Source organism: Equus przewalskii, chromosome 8 (assembly GCF_037783145.1).
Source record: "Equus przewalskii isolate Varuska chromosome 8, EquPr2, whole genome shotgun sequence".
Taxonomy (NCBI): Eukaryota; Metazoa; Chordata; class Mammalia; order Perissodactyla; family Equidae; genus Equus; species Equus przewalskii.
This window is the reverse complement of record NC_091838.1, coordinates 5732010-5752061: the sequence shown is the minus strand read 5'-3', so window position 1 is coordinate 5752061 and position 20052 is coordinate 5732010. Positions and strand designations below refer to the sequence as shown.

The 20052-nt window shown below is 34.0% G+C and overlaps 1 long non-coding RNA gene across 3 annotated transcripts in view; it reads right to left on the bottom strand.

Moving 5' to 3' along the window:
* LOC139084999 (uncharacterized) overlaps positions 1-20052 on the bottom strand; it is a 426452-nt gene that overhangs the window by 98360 nt on the left and 308040 nt on the right. For all 3 annotated transcript variants that reach the window (XR_011542937.1, XR_011542938.1, XR_011542939.1), the window contains 2 exons: positions 6948-7007; positions 5898-6001 (listed from right to left, as the gene is read on the bottom strand). This is a non-coding gene — a long non-coding RNA (uncharacterized lncRNA). The remainder of the gene's footprint in view (positions 1-5897; positions 6002-6947; positions 7008-20052) is intronic.

The window sequence follows — 20052 nt, the reverse complement described above, 5'->3', positions numbered from 1 at the left end:
GCATTATCTTTGCCTATCAGCTCATATTTAATTTTCCTATGTGCGAGAAGTCAAAAGATTTGGGGAAAGAACAGCAGCTATTACTACAATACAATGAAAACAATTACTCAGTGCATCTATTACTACTGAAACTTGGGGCAACTCATCAACTGACTAATCCTCAATGTATGGTCTTGGATATTATTATGTTAAATGTCAATCAATTTCTTACCCAGAATTGGTAAAATTAACTATCAATTAAACTAAAATGGAATCCATTCCAAAATGTAGTTGTGAGTTATTCCTCTACTAAATGTTTAATATTCATATAAACTATTGGATCATTAGTTCATGCCCAGTCTTGAACTTGATCTAATACTTAAAGCCTTGATCTTTTGTTTCATGAATATTTAATTGGACTGAACTCTTTTCCTTTTACAGTGGAGCGAGAGTGAAACATATTCTTTATGGCTAAAGTTATCCCTTGTGCTTGGCATTTTAATTTACTTTCTTAAACTTTTTAACCAAGGACCATTTCAATTCCAATGAGCATACTTTATCACACTTTTTCAGATGACTACATTTTCTCTTTGAAGTTTTCTTTCTAATTCTTCTAAAGCTTGAGAATATTTCCCATCTAGTTCTAGCTTACTAAACACAACATTGAGGTCATATAGAAATCATTCTTCTATGATTTGGAGATTTTGGTTGGTAGGTGACTATAGTTCAAGGAATGTATCGTACTTCTAAATGTCTACTAGAAATTATCAAATGTGGGTCATCTTTATTTCTCTAACTGATTAATGGTACCTGTGACTTATCATGCAGAGTTAAGTGTATTAATATAAATTACTATATCTAGGAGAGTATTTAATACAAATTACCTGTCATAACCACTCCCCCCCAATATTGTCTACTATCTTCAAGTGGCGAGGTGGAGTGATAAGCATCATATTGGGGTTGCTGCTTATATAAGAGGGTAGGAGGAGATGAAGTTTTACCATATACCTCAGTATACAGTATGAAAATGTATATCGTATATATTATATGTTTACATTGACATGAATTACAAAGAACCACATTGAAATTATTGATTTCAAGTTAACCATTATTACTAATAAATTTAATTATAATGCTATCAATTTTTTAATATCTTATGTCTTCCCAAGCATTTGCTGTTTCTCATTTTATTCTCATCAAATAGATGATGAGTTAATGATGTTCATATATACTTATTAAGTAATATAATCAGGATGAAAGAACAGGTTTTCTGAAACCCAATGTGGCCGTCTTTCAGCTACATTGCTGTTACATAAATTTCAGTGTTTCACACATATATTAAAATCATTGCCTATATTTGGATCTTCATTTATTTAAATCAGATATTTCTATACCATCTTTAACACAGACTTTTTCCAAGTAGTACAGAGGTTCCAAAATTGTGGTCAGCATCCTGAACCTAGACTGGAGATGTCTTTTCTTTGTCTCGTGCACTGTTTAATATTTATAAATAATTATCATAAAAATCTGGATTCCCAGCTTCTCTTGAAAAGTGAGAATGTTGGGCAGCAAAGATTCTAGATTTCCTTATGGAAATCATCAAATAGGGCTGAAGAGTTGCTGTCTCCTTGATATAAGATATTCTATTTTCTGTAATCCAATCCTTTGTGTCCTCCTAACACTGAGAGATTGTCAGCTGCAGAACAAACAAAATATGATGACATTATATTACCAGAATTCTTACATGAGTCTCACTTTCTAAGACTGCCTACTATAGGCAATTGATTTTTGACTGCCGATAACTTAATCCTACTTTTGTGTTGTTTACATTGAGTTCTTACTTAAACTTCTAGTCACCAATACATCCTTTAAATGGTGGTGGTCCTGTCTGAGACACAGTTAGGATTGCACAATGAAAAGCCTTCTTCTCATCCTACAAATCTTTCTAGGAGGCTTCTAATTTCAACTTTACAGTGAAATTTCTAGACCATCTTTCTCTTTATTTTCTTTGATGTTTAGGCCTCTATATCTCGCTTCTTATTGCACATCTCCATTTGGGTCTAGTGTGGATATCTCTTATCAAACTGAATTTTTCATATTGTTACCTAGATTTCATCTTCATTCTGTATTCCTTAACTAAGAATATAGTAATATCATGTTCTGGTTACCAAAATCAGAAACATTGAAGTTTTCTGTCTCTCCTACTCTTTTTCTCAATTCCTAAGACCTAAAAAGCAACCAAGTTGTGTTCATTTGACGTCTCAAATCCACCATTTTGACTTAAAAACTTTTGCCACCTATGTATGTACTAGAAACACACAATGAATACAATTAAAATAAGAAAATTTTCCCAAATTCCAAATGTTCATAATTAGACCTATGAGTAGAAAATTGTAATTTAATGTGATATGGAAAATGGTGGAATTATACAAAGAGTGTCACAGGACTCAGAAGAATGCCATCTAAGCCATACTGAGGGAGACTGCTATGGGAAATTGTGGTGTTGCTTCAACTGAATGATGCTTCAATTGAGTTAGCCAATGATGAACTTAGGGAATCGGAATTTCATGTAAACAGGATAAACTGAAGATATACAAGGGCAGGGTAGATGTAGGAAAATTTATAAGCAGCATAGTTTGCTTGAGGATAAAGTATATGGTAGGAAGTGTGGTAGATGAGTTGGAGAAATATATAGGAATTGCATTGTGAAAGGCCTTAAATGACATATAAAGAGCTTAGACTTTATCTTCTCAGAAGAGAATTTGAAAAAAGTTTAGGCCGAGGGGTAGTAAAATCAGAGATACAATCTAGTAAGAATATGGTTGAGTATTTTTATTTGGTATAAATGCCTTCATGGAAGGAGTCCAATTAAGGAGAGAATGTAATGGTTATGAAAAGAAATTTGAAGCAGTGAAATAAAGTGGTCATAATAAGAACATAAAATATTTGATGTGATAAATATTTAGGAATTAAAATCTGGTGCTCAAGTCAAACATAGAGGTAGAGGGAAAGAGACAAAGAATAATTTTTTTAGTTTTTTTGCTTTGGTGATTGAATAGCTAGTGGTGTGATCAACAATAGCAACTTTTCTTATAGCTGAATAGTATTCCATTCTTGGTATGTATCCAGAATGGAATACTACTCAGCCATAAAAAATGATGAAATCTGACCATTTGTGACAACATGGATAAAGCTTGAGGGTATTATGTTAAGAGAAATAAGTCACAGGGAGAAAGTCAAATACCATATGATCTCACTCATAAGTAGACAATAAAAACAATAAACAAACACAGAGAAACAGAAATTGGATTGGTGGTTACCAGAGGGGAAGTGAGGAGGGAGGAGGCCAGAAGAGGTGATTAGACACGTATATGTGGTGATGAGATTGTAATTATTCTTTGGATGGTGAACATGATGTAATCTACCCAGACATTGAAATATATAACCATGTACACCTGAAATTTATATGTTATAAACCAATGTTATTGCAATAAAAATAAATAAATAAAAACAAAAAACCAATAGCAACAAATATGTATTGAACTGGGAAGATGTTCATGGTAAGTGAAAACGGCAGGTTGTTGTGTAATATCCAGAGAATGGTTCTATTTTTTATCCAACATAAAAATAGAAATAAAACTCCCACAAATGTTCATAATTATTAATATATTTTTACAAAAGTTTTTAAGTGGGAAACCATAAGTAGAAATGCTGATTGGGGTTATTTATATAGGATCAGTTGAATATGATGAGAGCTATATAGGGGACTCTAGAGCTAGATAGATGCTCGACACCCTGCCATAAATATATGAATTAATTTTCCATTGAACTATATAAATATTTCTTCATTCCTACTAATAAAATCAGCCATAATAAGAATTATGATAAAATAGCCAATATGCTTACCAGGTGCAGGTACTGTGGCAGGTTTTTTAGATTTTTTATGATACAGCAACTGTAGAACATTTTACAAGTAAAGAAACTAAGGCTTAGTGTAAAAAGGTTTACGCTTAAAGGTTAAGTGTAAAAAGTAAATTTGCATTTAGAGGGATGCCTACATTTAAAGCCAATTCAGTCTGAATTTTTAAATACTACTTTATATATGATGTGTAAGTGTAACACGGTTGGCTGCAATTAGGAATGCAGTCTTTCTCAAGGGGACAGATACCTGAGCAATTTCACGTTACTTCTAGCTTATTTGTAGTTGCTTAGGGAAAAACCCACCAATGCAATCTAAAAATACTACAATTTTTGTGGGAGTGGGGGGCTAGGCAGCAGTTTTAATAAGCAAGGCAACTTACATACAAGGCTTGCCTTGGCTGGCCACAACATGAGTAGATCTGCACACACATCTGCCAAATTCTTAAGAGTTTATATAGAGGCCTTAATGGGATTCAGTCATGTAACCATCCAGATGGTCTCAGCAACACATTACTCTCTCCAGGCTGTGTGCTTGAAGTGGATCCTAGTGCAGGAACAGTGGGTGGAATCTACATTCCAAGGACGGGAGGAGTGAGGAGCCTCTGATTGCCCTGCTCTGGTGAGAGTTTCAACTGGTGGTCACATCCTTTCGATGCCCTTCTCCAACTCTCCACCCCTGGTGACCGGCTCTGACAAATCACACATGCCCCTCCTCTTTGGCAGTGCACCCTGAGCATCAGCAAGAGGTTTCACTAGCGTGAAGGCAGCACATTTGGTGGCTCTGGTTGCACTGAGGCAGACAGCATAGCAACAATATAGGGACATGCAAGAGAAGGACATAGAAGATATACTCAAGGATTAGGATAATGATTTTTCCAGTCATGAAAAATAAGGTGTTTTTAATTTTATACTTCTTTCTTCATTCTTATCTTCTGATGCCTCCCTGAAATCTCAGAATTTCATCCAGAGTTTCATTGTTGCAACATCAGAAAATATCCCTTCTGGGGGAAACAAGGGCTTGGTCCATCAGGTCAGCAGCATGTCTCACAAATATGAATTGGGATGCTCAGGAGATGTTTGTGAGTTGAATTTATATTAAGAACTGGTATAGTGTCAGAGACTAGGGAGGAAAATGCTTAAAATGTGATTTTATCATCAAAGATGATTTTCCACCTATAAATCACAGTACAGAACCTAGCTAAAGAGCATGCTAACTTCTCAGTGAATTGATAAAATTGACCTTTTAAAATTTCACATAAAAATTTTAAAAATTGTGAATATTGTTAAAATGATGTTATATAATGTTATTACTCTTCCCAAGAAAACCTTATCCTGAACCTTCTCCTTGCTATTATGTAGACTATATGACAAGGGCTCTCTCTGTGGACTAGATCTAATGAATGATCACCTATAATCATTAATATAGATGTATAAAAGCATGGCACAAGGGTGACCCCAGCCTGGACTCCAACACAAAGGCCACAAAAGCACATTTCAGTCAATCTTATGAAGCTTCGAATTGCTAACATATCACTTCAAATTTGTAGTTAATAAAGAATGTCACAGAAGAGGCTAATAACAACTACAATGCTATAGCCATGCCCATTTTGTCTTTTGCCTTGCACAAAGTAAACTCAAAGTGGTAAATGTACTTTCAATGACGAGATTTAATTTTAGCACAAACAGAATATTCTGTGTAATGTAAAAGCTGCAAAGTCTTGAGTTTAAGCCATAGAAAAATCAAGAGTTCAAAAATCTTCAATGAAATTGGAATGATCAGCTGTGACTATTAAATATCTCATTGATCTTTACTTATTGACTGTGCTGGGGGGCATGGAGAATCCTGACTGAGAGTGAGAAGAATCTTAATTTTACTGCTTTATAAATGTTGGCTATTTGGTCAGAAGAACTTGAAATTAGTGATTAAGTTCACACGACATTGCCAAAGGAGGAGCTTTGTTTGTGGACAGATGCACGAAGGCCGGCAATTCACTTACTTGTCACTCAGTCATGGAGATTGAGTAGGATTTTTAACCTGTTCCAGCTGAGTTCACTCCCCCGCCATGGTCCAGAATTGTGTAGTTTCCCCTTAGGCCTGAGGCTGTTATATAAAAAAAAATCCCTATTATTGTTATTATTATTATTTTGTTTCAGCTTAACCTGCAATGGATGACTTAGACTTCCGTGGAATAAGAATGAACCTCAGGAGTCTGAGTACTTGAACTGCAAATTACAAATCACATAATTATGAAAACAAAAGAGAAATAACACATTCCAAAAGTTGTGTCTTTTTGGGTAATAATCGATTTTAATATTAAAAAAATTTTTTTATTATAATGATTGAATACTTTGAGTTGTGTTTTGATTTTGTGTTCAATTTTTAATCGTTGCCTGTTTTGATAAATAATTTTTGTTTGCTTTTGTATTTATCTCATTTGCTTACACTATGCAAATGCTTATAGAATTTTCTTTTCCAAGGTGGGTAGTAAGACCTCAGTGCTTTATATCCTTCTTAGCTTTATTGCTTATGTTTTAACTCTATCTTATGTTCCAGAACTCATCTTCTGATTGCTCAAATGCCACCATTAACTGCTCATTTAAAGTTGGCTCTAAGATCACTTGTTCTAATATTATTTATGACTAAACAGAAAAAAATGCTGAAAGAGACTTCAAACAATTCTTGTCAGTTCTCCACTTTTGATGATGAACTATGCCCAAAATAATCAACAGAGGTCATTAGCAAATTGGGCCTGAAAAATGGTAATAGATATATATTTTTTGGCTTGTCCATATTAATGAATGTAAGCATTTCCTCCAAGTAATATTCCTTGACTGAATCTTTTTGTGACTCAAAAGTACCTTTAAGTAATGTTATTGAATTATTGATTATCTGTTTGGTAATAGGCAATCTACTTTCACAATTTCTCAACAACAGTATGTCTCTGAAATTAAAATTCTCCAGATAGTTATGAATAACTAGCTTGTATCAAACCAACTTTTCACCAAAAACAACTGTAAAACAGGTTTAAAAGAAAAGAAAAAAATACCTTACATATTGGAGGCATTGGAGAATCTTGAGGGCACCCAGCAATTGTTAGGACAATATCCTAATAAAAAGAATACATAAGATGAGCCCAACTTTCCACAAACTTTCCCCTTGAGGTATTTTCCATTGCTAAGTGGCTGAGGGCATAAAGACCAGGCGGAAAGCAAAACCTCAGGACCTTTGGCAGTCTTAGAGGGCTAAGAGACATGATAATATGAAGTACAGGTATAACCAACCCAGTCGGAACTGGAGGGACCAGAATCCTCAAGAAACAGGAAACACAAACAAGTGTGTCTGATTTTCTAAGTTGATGTTCACTGTAAGGCATTTGTCATTTCCTAAGCTGTTATGGAATGAAAGACCAAGAAGGCAAGAAGACGGCTGAAACTAAGAAGCTAAAATCTTAAGCAGATGTTTTGTCAGGTTCAATGTGCTGGGGGAACAAAATTGACAGTTTACGGTCTGTCAAGGAAAAAGGGCTCAGATAATTGCGCCAGCATTTCATTTGAGAGCTTTGAAATGTTACACCTTATGAATGAGGACAAGTCAGAGATAGACCGTACCTCAAAGAGAGTAAAATCCAGCTTCCTATCATCTGAAAACCCTTATTGGAGCCAATGATTTGTTTATGTTCTGGCTGCCGTCTAAGGAACAAAAAGTAAAATCTCTCTGAAAGAAGGTAAAATTATAAGAGCAGAGTTCTTGAAATTTTTTTATTCAAAATGTCTGGAATCCAATAACAAATTACTAGGCATTAGGATCAAGGGTGAAATGACCACAAACCAAAGAAAATATAGATAATAGATACAGACCTGCAGCTAAATATTTTACTATCCTACTCAGTCTAAAATATCTCTGATTAAAATGTTCATGAAAACATTTGATGTGATAGAAAATTTTATGAGAGAAATTAAATCTCTAGAAATAATTTCATGGAAAATACAGTAACTGACACTAAGAATTCAATATATAAGTTTAAATATAGATTAGACACAACAAAAGAAAAGTAAACTTGAAGAAAAGAGAGAAAATATATTTCTGAAACATGGAGAGAAATAAAAGGATGTAAAATACAGAAATGATTCTAAGAATATATAGGTCATGGTGAAAAGCATTAATACACAATTTGAATCAAAGAGGAAGAGAGAAAGAGTAAACAAAGCCGTGTAAAGTGGTTCTGGTCAACAGTTTTCTGTAACTGGTGAGAGACATAAAATCCACGCGTTCAAGCAACTCTAGAAACCCAAAATAGCTAGGCATATCTCAATCAAACTGCTAAATAGCAAAGACAAATTATACCTAAAGCAGTCAAAGACAAAAAACATTCATCATCATCAGATAGTTAACATTAAGACTGAGAACTGACCTTTGAGAATAGTAAATTTGTAAGTCAGAAAACAGTAGTATGACAACTTTATTGTGCTCAATGGAAACAACTGCCAGCGTAGAATTCTGTAACCAGTAAAATATTCTTTAAAAATGAAGATGAAATAAAAATATTTTAGACAAAAATAAGATTTCATAGCCAGTACATGTGCTCTATGTGAAATACTAAAGGAATTTTACAAAGAGAAGGAAAATGATCACAGATAAAAACACAAAAATGGAAGAAGAAATGAAGCGCAATGGGAAAGATAAATAGATGGGTAAATGTAAATGAATATTGATTGTAAAAACCATAATAATATCATCTGTCAATTTAAAATATATGTAGGATTAAAAGTACATGACAATAATATCATAGAAGACAGAAGGGGGCAAAAATAAAATGCTGAAGACCCGTGTGTATTCTATTCCATTTATTCATCCTTCGATTATTATCATCTTCTTTCTTTTCCTTATATGAGTTTAATTAGCTCTTCTTTTTCTAGTTTGTTAAAGTCAGTTCTATGGTCATTGACTTGAGACCCTTCTTCTTTCTAATAAAATCATTTAGTGCTATAAATTTCACTTTAAGTTTGCTTTGGGTGTATCCCAGAGGTTTTTATATATTGTGTTTTCATTTTCATGTACTTCAAAATACATTCTAAGTTCTATTTTGATTTCTCTTCTGACCCATTAGTTATTCAAAAGTCTATTATTTTGTTTCCAAATTTTTTTGGAAACTGTGGGGTTTATTAAAGTCAAGAATTTTAGGTGTCCTGGTTTCTGAAGAATACTGTAGACTTGTTTGGCTTTGATATGTACATTCAACATGTGATGTATAGATAGATAGATAATAGATGGATAGGTGGACAGACAGTCGATTCTCATTATTTGCAATAGCTATGTTCTATAGAGTTGCCTCAAACAATGGATGAGTGAATACTGAATCATTGCTCCAAGGGGAAATGCAGGGTTAGGTTTTATGAGCCTCTGGTCACAACATTTTTGTCAAACAATCTATGCATACACTGTTTTATGTGTGTTTCTGTTTAAAGTCACCATATTTAACATATATTTTTGATTTATTAACATTAAGCTCACGGCCACCAGTACTGTAAGTCATCCTTGAATGAAGCTTATCTAGCATACACATCCTCTCCATACGGCACATCACAGCTGTCCTGCACTTAGAAACCCTAGACAGAGCTACAACACTACATGTGGGAGCATTTTAAATAGTGAAATCACCAACCAAAAGCACAAAAATGTGAAAAACGTGTTAAATAGAGTGTGAAAAGGACACGTGCAGGAAGAGAGCTGAAATCTGAAGGCAGACCCTGGTCCCGTTCCACCGCAGCGTGTCCGCGGTGCCTGGAGAAGGGCGGCAGGTATTGATGGGGGCTTATCAAGAAATTTTAGTGAGTAGGCAAATTTGCAGACACTGAATCTACGTGATGAGGCTCAACTGTACATACATTTGCAGTGTCATTAAATTGAGGCTTGAGAAACTTGTACGGCTCAAACTTGGCAGTGGAGAATTTGGGTCCCGTATGAATTCTGAAACTGTCTATTCTGTCAACAGATACATTGACTGGGCTATCCAGGATAGCAGGCATTTTTGTCTTGGATGACTTTGGTTTAACTTCCAGAATTCTGTATGTCTTTGGGTAACCCTCCCAACTAGCTCCTTTCTAGGGTTTCTGGCCAATCTCTACTTTAACCATTTTTTACCCCTAAAAACAAAAAATGCGTTCCTTTCTTGTTCTTTCATAATATACTTTGATGTCCATTACTCATAAATCACAACAAAATAGAAATGATTTTTCTTTCCAGGAGGAAAAGGACAACTTAACTCTCCAACTCTCACAGGAACTGAGTGACAATACTTCTATTTTCAATGCAAAGAAAAATAAAAAAGAAAACAGCTAGGTTTCCATATTTAAACAGGATGAATATTCATATCTTGAAACATATTTTCTTTAAGTGAAAATTCTCAAAGTATATCTGAGAACAATGCATATATATATATATATATATACGTATCTATAAAATGTATAACATTTTCAATTAAGACTTTTTGGTAAGTGGAATATAACTTATAACTACTAAGTCAAATAATAAAATGGCAAAATCCATGAAAATCTGCCTGAATGACTGCACTACACTGATAATAACGTATAAAAGTTTAGATTCATATCTGAAAAAAAGTTTGTTTCAAGAACCTTAAACATGGATTTCATGTAACAAAATCTTTAATTTGAATTCGCATTGAATTTTTCTTATAATTCCAAATATACTTCCTTTATTTTACTCATGAGGATTTCTTTTCTTTTTTTTTTCCGAGGAAGATTAGCCCTGAGCTAACATCTGCCAATCCTTCTCTTTTTTTCTGAGAAAGACTGGTCCTGAGCTAACATACGTGCCCATCTTCCTCTCCTTTATATGTGGGATGCCTACCACAGCATGGCTTGCCATGTGGTGCCAAACCGGCAAACCCTGGGCCACCGAAGCGGAACGTGCACACATAACCGCTGTGCCACCAAGCCAGCCCCAGATGAGGATTTCTGTTTGGAAATATTGTTTGATCATTTGTAAATCATTTGTATTCCTAAATAGTTCAAAATGATTTGACTAGCAGAGCTGGCCCTGAGGTGCAGTGGTTAAGTTTGATGTGCTCTGCTTCAGCGGCCCAAGTTCACGGGGTGGACCTACACCATTTCTCATGCTGTGGTGGTGACCCACATATAAAATGGAGGAAGACTGAGACAGATCTTAGCTCAGGGCTAATATTCCTCAAGCAAAAAAGAAAGAAAAATGATTTGACTAGCAAAACATCCTTCAAGTCACACGTGGTTAAGTAACCGAAATTTCCCAATTTTCTTAAAAGAAAATAGGAACTATTTAGATTAAAATGCCAATAAATATTCTATCCCCTCTTGCATAGGTTTAAATGAAAAAGCTGACCATAGTTTAAGAAAAATATGAATGATATGAATAATTAGTTTTCCTTGGAACTTATACCACTTTTTCTTAATTATTCAACTATAGGACCACTCTAATTTACTTTTCGATTTGGCCTTTGGAAGTATTACAGTGCGCAGGACTGGCTCAGTATATATTCTTTCCCTTTTAAATTGAGTGACATTAAATTCATAATGTATAGAAAAATTTTAGGCTTAGCAGATATTCATTAATCTGTCAACACATCTTTCTTTTTGGGGGCAGCCAAGAAGATTAAATTAGTAAAACTTGCTGAGAGAGAGCGAAAATGCGTATTGGAGAGGAAGGGCTGTGTCCTCTTAAAAGCATGTTTTAGCACGGGCATTAGTAGGTTACCAAGTATAAAGTACACATCTCTGCGTATCATATGTTATCTCCAAGATATCTTTGGGAATTTATGACTGTAATTATTTTGATTTCTTGACATCCAAAAATACTGGATGTATTCCCAGTTTTTTTCTCCATATGTCCAATGTTTTGTTGATAAAGAAAATGCTTGAATATGTGCACACATACAGATGAGTGAAAGGAAATCAAGCATTTAACCAAGAAGCAAAATCCTGCATTTTATATTTAAGAAATGTACATTGTCCTTTGTTATTTAGTATGTCATAGGAAAAATCATTTTACTCTCACAGTTTACAAATAACACTTGTAGAAGAGTGATTCATAAATCAGAAATGCTCCCAGCAATGACTGTTGCAATTCTTCAGCCATCAACAGACAAGCCTGTAGATTTGTCAAGTGGAATGGTAAAGGACAATTTTAAATTGTGAGGTAGTGTTCTTAGAAAGCTATTTTGATAAAGTGGCTTTTTTTCATTTGTTTTTAAAAGAGTTTTAGGACATTTAATTAGTTTAATTCTCCGTCTCTAAAGTATGAGAGAAAGCTCTCTCAGATTTGCTTTTATAACTTTTGTATTTTATATATTATAAAATAAATCCACATTTACTGCAGAACACTTTTGAAAATATGCAGAAGAAAATGAAGCAAAGTCTTCTAAAACACCACTACCCAAAAGTAAATAATTATTCTGAAAATCAGGAATGTACAGCTCCATTTTATGTGTGTGTGTGTATATATATATATATATATATATATATATATATATATATAAAGAGAGAGAGAGGGGGCAGACAGAGAGAAAGAGGGAGAGAGGGACACGTTTATTACCCACAATTTTCTTTTTTATAACTACATTGAAGGACTGTATCATAGTTTATTTATGAAATCCCATAACTTTAAAAATTTATAAAAAAATTTATAAATTTATAAAATCCTAACAATTTATTGTTGAATAGCTATTTTCAATATTTTACTGCTGTCAATAGTGCACCAATGTCTGTTCCTATAGCTAACACTTTGGCTACATGTGTGATTACTTCTCTAGGATTAATTTCCAGTATTAAAGTATAGATCATAGCAAAGCATCTTTGAACCTTTTTTGATACATGTTGACACATATTGCCAAATACATCAACTGATACATATATCCAAATTGTTCTCGTAGCAAATTGCACTGTCACCAGCAGTAAATGAGACTTTCCTTTTCCACAAAAGTTCCCAATGTTTGATATCAGCGTTAATATATTCTCAAAAATATTTTAATTACCTTTGGTTTAAGTGAATAAGAGGTTGAACATTTATTTCTTATATTAAATGTTTTGAAATTGTCTAATAATAATATTCTTACACATCTTTATACATTTTCTACTGCGGTTTGCATCTATTTCTTACACATTTATATAAAGTCTTTCATTTGTTGCCAATCTTCCTCTTTTTACTTGAGGGAGATTTTCACTGAGCTAGTGTCTGTGCCAATCCTCCTCTATTTTGTATGTGGGATGCTGCCACAGCATGGCTTGATGAGCAGTGCATAGGTCCACACCCAGGATCTGAACTTGCAAACCCTGGGCCACTGAAGCAGAGCGTGAAAACTTAACCACTACACCACTGGGCCAGCCCCTGTAAAATCTTTTGTTAGAAAGATATTGACTTTTCATCCTCAATATTTTATGCAATTTTCTTTAGCCAATTATTTGCCTTTCATATTATGTAAACTATTTTATAATCTGGGAAAAAATACATACATATACACACATAATCATTTCTCTCTCTCACTTTTTAGTAATTTTTCTCCTTTCTGAAAAGGTTCTCATCTAATTATCCTATTTCCTTTTAGATTTTTAAAAATATTTTCAATTTTGCATCAACACTGTTAATCTGCAATTTATTTTTTGTTAGTATAAAGTGAAGGATGAAATGTATATATTTTATTGATTAATCTATACTTTTTGTACAAAATGCTGCATCTGTCAAAATTAAAAATATCCCAAGTTCTATTTTGAATTTTTAAATTTGGCTTCATAGGTTTATATATCAGGTTACATATTCCTTTTCATATCCCCTTTCTTAGTATTGTACTTTCTTTTATATTTAAACACTTAAATACTAATAAGAATGTCTCAAAAAGATTATTTGCATTCCTATCATCCTTATAGCATTATGCACAATAGACAAAACACAGAAGCCACATTAATGTTCGTCAACAGATGAATGGATGAGGAAATTGTGATACACACATACAACAGAATATTATTCAGCCTTTAAAAAAGAAGGAAATTCTGCCATTTGCAGCAACACCAGGGAAGCTGGAGGACATTATGCTAAGTGAACTAATTCAGTCCCCAGTCCAGAGGGACGAATACTGCAGGAGACCACGCATGTGAGAAATCGGAAATAGTCAAACTCACAGAACCAGAGAGGAGAATGATGGTTGTCAGGGCATGGGGCGAAAAGGATACAGGAAGATATTAATTAGAGAGCACAAAGTTTCAACTAAGTGAGATGAATAAGACCTAGAGATCTAGTGTACAGGATAGTGTCTATAGTTAATAATACTATATTGTATATTTAAAAATTTCCAGAGCGGTAGATCTGATGTTAAGTGTTCTTATCACAAAAAATAATATAAATTATTCAAAAGGGCAGTAGGAAACTTTTGGAGCTGATGGATGTATTTATGGCATAGATTGTGGCGATGATTTCACAGGTGTTTACTTATCTGCAAACTCATCAAATCGTATACATTAAATATGTACAGCTTTTTGTATGTCAATCACACTCGAAGAAAGTGGTTGTGAAAAAGAGTCAGCCTTATTTTATTATTGGAGAAGAACACAGCTGTGTCTGATAATGAAGATTAGTAGAGAAGAAGTCTAAAAAGTTATGTTTCCACTGTCTCGTATCACAGACACATTATTTACTTAGAAAAATTTCAAGTCTCAGCTACAATTTCCCCCACCTTGTGTGTGTCCCTCTGCCTCTCACTCTGATTTTCATTGCTTTCCCAAGATTTTTCTCATTTGAGGGCCTATGTTGCCCTGGTGTCTTCTTGTCACTTGAGACACTGATTGACCCTATCTAGCTCAAGGAAGTGGCAATACCTTGCTTTAGTTTTACTCTTTTCATTGCTTCCTTTATGACAAAAAAACCCACAACAGATTATGACCCTCTTGGTAGACGTTTGAGCTAGTGTGTCTCTGTGGGCAAAATACAAAAGCTAGAGACACATTTTTAAGTTTTTCTTCTTCTTAAAGTGTCATACGGTTAAATGCGTCAATTTTATTCTCCAGCACATAGTAGCATCCTGTTCACTGTGTTCATTGCATCCTCAGAGATATTTATACACGAATTTCTAGGAAATTTCATCTGGGACACATGAATAAAGGAATCTGACAAAAATGGGTTATTGCTTCATAACATTAATAAACTCAAATAAATGCAAATTACACGCTAAATAACATGAATTTTAGTTATTTTATCTACCTATTAAATTATTAGTTCCATGATATGACAGTTCTTATTGAAGAACTTTGCTTATTGTAAAATATACTAGGGCAATTAAGTCTGATTTAAAAATAATGACTCATCTTTTAAATACTTGATTTACATACATTCATAATTCTTTTTATTGATCAATTGCCAAAATTAAGAGAGGTTTCAAAGTGAAATAAGCCTAGGGAGTCCAAGTTGGTAAGAAGAGAGGCACAATAGACAGCCGGTATCATGTTGGGTTTGTCTCCCTGTCTTTCCCGGGCCTTTCTTTTCCCCATTGCTGACATTCTCTCACCATCCTTCTAATCCTGGCTCCCGAGTCCACTTTCCTCTGGGTTTCAGCACATTCCAGGCAGCATGAGTCTATGGATTCTCTTGTTCAGCTGATGCTCATGTTTGTTTTCTTTACCTTTGGGGGACTCAATTACCCTTTCAGATTCGAGCTCATTGGTGACTGAGTGCTTTCCTGAAATTCAGTTCTTAAATAACCAGCTTGCTAATTCCTGAGGACCTGCTCATGGCAATGACAGTGTCAGGGCTTCTTCGCTTTCCCTGTGACTAGATTCCGAAGCTTTACACACACACACGCAATAACTCCTATTTAACTCAAACTCTTATTCTGTACTTTCCCTGCAGTACTATCTATTAATTTATATCTATTTCTTTATTTGTTTTACAAGGATAGAGCCAAACTCTCCCTTTCAGAATTATTCTTTGTTTGTAATTTAAATTTCTTTGATATTCTTTAATTGTTAGTTTGAAAGGTGTGAGAAATGGGAGAAATGTAAACTAGTCTGATTCATGCGTAAAGATGAATATATTAAACTTCAGGAAAAAAATGATCACTATACTTAAGACCTGAGAATAATAATTGAAAAGAGAATTATCTTTAGTTTGTCAGAGAAAAAGAGGGAAAGAAATCTCTCCAAACCTAAACTTATTCCTGGCATCTAAATTAAAGTTTGTATGATAAGTTTTAAAAGCTGAAAATATTAATAATGTTCAATTCGTATCAAAATAAGAACATAGAATAGTCATTAATGATTGGATTAATTAATTAATTTTTTTGTGAGGAAGATTGGCCCTGAGCTAACTTCTGTTGCCAATCTTCCTCTTTTTGCTGGAGGAAGATTGTTGCTGAGATAACACCTGTGCCAATCTTCCTCAATTTTATGGGGGATGCTGCCACAGCATGGCTTGACAAGCAGTGCCAGATCCGCGCTCGGGATCTGAATGTGTGAACCCCAGGGCACCGAAGTGGAGCGCGCAAACTTAACCACTACACCACCAGGCCAGCCCCAGAATAGTCTTTAATTTAATTGACATTTTTCTTCTAGAACATGGTTCTTCAAAGGTTTAGGACCCTGCAATCTGCATATTCATTTCATTTGTTTGTAAGATGTCTTTGTTTTATTAAAAAAGTATAATTCATCGCATTGACTTAATATCTCATTAGAGTTACATTTTGATTTTCCCTCTTTTAAAGACAATATTAGCTACATCTTGACTACATATTTCTTCTATTTTGGTGTGTATAATGCAAAGACTTTTTACCAATAAATAATTAATATTATGGAGTTCTAGTTTATAATTTCTTCATCTAAATTGTGCATTCTTTAACAGGACACATAAGGCAAGGACATGTCAGTAGTTGCCCCATTGCCAAAAATGTTCTTGAGATACAATGAGTGAATCGTTCTCTCTCTCTCTCAAGATTTATTTTGTTTTTGGGTTTTGTTTTTTTTACATACTACTTAAAATCTTCTAACATAGTATGTACTTTACTTATTTGTATTTATTTTTATTTACTCCTTTTCTTGCTATAATTTTCTGGGAGCCAAGGCAAAATTAAGCAAATTGTTTAAACAGTTTGTCACCTTTCAACCCAATTTATATTAATTTTGTCATCAATAAAATGATAGAAATATCAACAATTTTATAACATCAGAACAACTAAGAATGAGAGAACAGATGGGAGAGAACACTTTGAATAAATTGACACAAAAGGACACTCAAAATCAGCAAAACAAATTTGACTAGGGAAATTACATAGAGGAATCAAGTTAGGAAAAAATTAATGGGAGGTAGAGAGACAGAGATTAGCTTGTCTTGAAAAATATGTATTTAAGAAAAAAAGATTATGTTGAGCATAATGTATTAGATATATCCAACTTGATCACCCCACCTATTTATACGATTATACACTGCTTTATTACAAAATAAGTACATACATATACAAAATAAGTACATGTATAGATCTACCTATTTATACAATTATACACTGCTTTATTACAAAATAAGTATATACATATGATATTAGATATAATCTTTTCTGTTAGATATTTATATTGTTTAAGAAAGTAGTTATATTTTTTAAAATATTTTTTTGCTTTATTGACATAACAGGAAATATGTTAATATATAATTTAAAAATCCATATAGATATCTATTAAAATGTTATGATTATGATTAGCATTTAAATTACTATTAAATTATGATTTTAATTAAAAGTTTACCTAATTATAGTGGAAACACATGCATATCATATTTCATACTTTGCTCTTGTTGCTGAGAAGTTCAGAATTAGATTTAGTGTTTAATCATTAGTCTGAGAAGTTGATCTATTTGTTTGTTCTGCATCATTGATTCTAAACAGCCCAGGAAAGATGAGCGTCCCCTAGGAAGGTGCGTTGGTATCTCTGAGTTCATAAAATTTTTCATCATATTATTGCATAGGTTTACAAAATTATTGAGAAAACTACATGTTTTATTTTATTATCTGTAAATTTAGTAGCCTAATTGTGTATATGGCTTTTGTTGACATATCTCAAATTCTTTTCAGAAGAATAATTTTTATTATATATTCTTTACTCTGATAAGTATACATTTGAAAAGCTCTACATAACTGAGAAATAACATAAATTAAAAACTAAAGCCTGGTTAGGCTCAACGGACATTTATTGAACACTGTAACATGTAATGTGCTGTAGATAGAATATGAATGACCTGATTTTATTTCCCCTGCTAAATCATGGTGGGGAGATGAATATTTGAAGGCATCATCTCAGTACAGTGTTGTCCATGAGAAACAGTATCTGTAGAGATGTTCAAGCTGAGGCACTCTGGAGCGAAACTAACTGAATTTGGATTCTCAGCTTTGCAACTGACTAGCTGTGTGGTCTTTGCCAAGTTGATTAACCTTTCTGTATTTCGTTTTCATTATACATAAAAGAATAATAATATTAACTATTTCATATGGTTATTGTCTGAATTACATAATTAATGTATGTGACATGCTTAGCCTCGAGCTAGAATTATATTGTTAACCAAATATAATTTATCACTGTGACTAGTGGAGCCTGGATTGGTGAGGAAAGTTAGATTTGACTTCCTGGAAAGCTCTCCTGCAGAGATGATTCTGATTCTTGAAGGCTGAATAAAAACTCTCTACAGGAAGCAAGGGGTTGTAGAGAAGCCCCGGAATAAGAAAGACGAGCAGTTGACAAAGACATGGATGTGACGTCATAATCTTGAAATGTCATCAGTTTTATATGCCGGAATCGTAACGTGCAAGGTGGGGAGTGGAAGAAGGGACACTAAAGAGAGAAGCAGAAGCTTGATCATGAAAAGAATCGAAGTCCCTCAAAGGAGATTTGACTTTACCTTGCAAGTGATGGATTTGAATCAAAAGTATTTTGAAAAGAGGGAGCGATTTGGTCATATCGGACTTTGCGTAGGTCTCTCTGATGCAATAGGTGGAGAGAAATAAGATGGGAGGTGGAAAACAGCTTATGAGGTTATTGAAAATAGCACTGGCTGATACGGATTACATTGCTTTATGGTCAAGGATTAACTTACGGGCTACTCTTCTTGAAATAATACTGCTTATTTTCCATTTGAAAATTTTGGTGAGAAGCAAAAATACTGGCCACAGGGGAACCAAGTCTCATGGTAATAACATAAATGGGAGAAGAAAGTTGACATCGTTGCTAATAATGTTTCCCAGAAAAAAAGTTGACTGAATATTATATAACTGTTACAAGGATTTCTGTATGTTTTTGTAACAAGTTGGTAAACATCCTATGGATTATTATACATATAAAGGCAAAATTAATAATTTATTACTTATTCCCTTTTCTACCTTACAATAATAGTAGTAGTAACAGTAGTGGCAGTATTGGTGATCTTATAACCTATTGAATTAAAATAATAGAATTCAAAAGCATTTAGGTTCATGCTTGTTCATTTGAGTAAGCTCTTGCATCAAGAATTATTTTCCTGGGGCTGGCCCCATGACCGAGAGGTTAAGTTCACATGCTCTGCTTTGGCAGCCCAGGGTTTCGCTGGTTCAGATCCTGGGTGCAGACATGGCACCGTTCATTTCGCCATGCTGAGGCAGCGTCCCACATGCCACAACTAGAAGGACCCAGAACTAAATATACAACTATGTACTGGGGGGATTTGGGGAGAAAAAGCAGAAAAAAAAAGATTGGCAATGGTTGTTAGCTCGGGTGCCAATCTAAAAAAAAAAAAGATGGAATTTCCTCAATTAAAGAAAAAGAATTATTTTCCTTTCTACTGTTTACGTCATCACTTGCATATTGATGGATATAATATTATTATTGTTTGAACTCTTCAGTATAAGCATACTGTTGTTCAATAGAAAATACCAGTATTCTTTCTCTCATGGATGATCTCCAATCCTTATGAAAGTCGCTATGCGTATGTTCATTGGGGAATCTAGAATGAGACACGCAACAAGTCCAGGTACTTCTGCAGGGCATCCACTATGTTCCCAACACTGTGGGTGTGAGCCACACCACTCCTTGCTGAGGAAGAAAGAGCAGGGCTCTCCTTTCGCATTTGAGGAAACTGTGACTTTGGCTATTTAGCTGACTTGCCCA